Source organism: Electrona antarctica (assembly GCF_951216825.1).
Source record: "Electrona antarctica genome assembly, chromosome: 11".
In the NCBI taxonomy this organism is placed as follows: Eukaryota; Metazoa; Chordata; class Actinopteri; order Myctophiformes; family Myctophidae; genus Electrona; species Electrona antarctica.
This window is the reverse complement of record NC_136792.1, coordinates 32,364,576-32,366,124: the sequence shown is the minus strand read 5'-3', so window position 1 is coordinate 32,366,124 and position 1,549 is coordinate 32,364,576.

Genomic DNA, 1,549 nt, shown 5'->3' with positions numbered 1-1,549 from the left:
ATTTCAATAATTTTACTTCCAACCCATTACATCTCAGAGGAAAATAGTGTACTCCACTACAATTGTATGGAAAGTTAGTTAGTGACTTTGTAGATTTTGATTATTATTACCAGTAAGACGCCTGAGGACGGCAGACTGCTGGGTGAGCGTTGGCGCTTTGGCATGGGGGGTCAGATCAACATATGCAATCAATGGAGCGTGTCTTGAGTGTACAGGGTTTGATGAGGTCAGATCAACATATGGAATGTCAGCTCCATATATGGAGATCTAAGGGGGGCAGTGTCTTGAGTGTACAGGGTTTGAAAATCTAATCTTGCCTTATATAGGTTACGATGTTAATGGATATCCCCATATAAAAAATTGCTCAATGCTGACAGCCGGTCAGCAAGTGGATTCATGAATGAATGTATGTATATAGACAATATTTTAGGCCAAATTTTCCCCCTTTAAACAAAAGAAACCTGTTGGCTGCCAAACTCTGTGGTGTTGAAATAATGTGTTGTGTACAGTATGTGTGGGCGTGACCTGCCTGCATACTGTGTTGTAATGCATGTGTATGTGTGTGTTTGTATAAGCCTGCAGTGCACACATCCATCAGAAATGTGTTTGTGTTGTGTCCTGCTCTGGCGCAACAGTGATACACATGCTCTGCTCTTGTAATAAGACCTCATCAGTTTGAATGGTGCACAAATCTCTTACGGTACATATACTGTACATTCTTTTGCATAATTCCATTTATATGTATGAGTTTGTGGGCAGGTGAATTTGAGTGAGACTGTGTGCATTCATGAGCTGCCTGATTGCGGTACAATTACCATAAATCACATTTACATTTGTCATGTAATTTAGCTCCCAGCTTGGTATTGCCTGGTTAATTTTAGAACCCAACACAAATGAGATTTACTGTCCCATAGATTAATAACCCCCCCTTCCACCGCACGCACGCACGCACGCACGCACGCACGCACGCACGCACGCGCAAGTGCAAGGGAACCACATTCTCGCTCCAATCTGCGAATTTGACACTCCAGATAAACATTTGCATTTTCTTCTTCCCCACTCCTTAACATCTAATCCTTCGCACTCACTCTCCTTTACCCCCCCCCCCCCCCCCCACACCCCCCAACAAATGTCAGCGTCATTCTTGTGATTTCGACTCATTATACTTGCAACCAATGTAATGAGACAAGTAGGCCATGGAGGGAGGCAGTTGGGTTGAATTTCATCTGCAGCAAGATGCAAAGCAGAGACCTTTCCAAATGGTGTGAGGTCTTTATGGCAGGGAAATGGTGAATGTGGCTGGTTCTTTCAGTACCTTCATGATGCTCTGTGACATCATAGAAGGTAGGTTTGTTTCCCTGCCCACATCCCTGTTTTTTTCTACAGCCAGGTGTTCGGGTGAATTTCACCCATGTTTAGTGATAGAGACAAATCCCATACACCCACTATGGAGTTTTGTTTTTCCACTGGACCATTCTCACATGTCTTAGGGGTGCATGGACCATTCTCACATGTCTTAGGGGTGCATGGACCATTCTCACATGTCTTA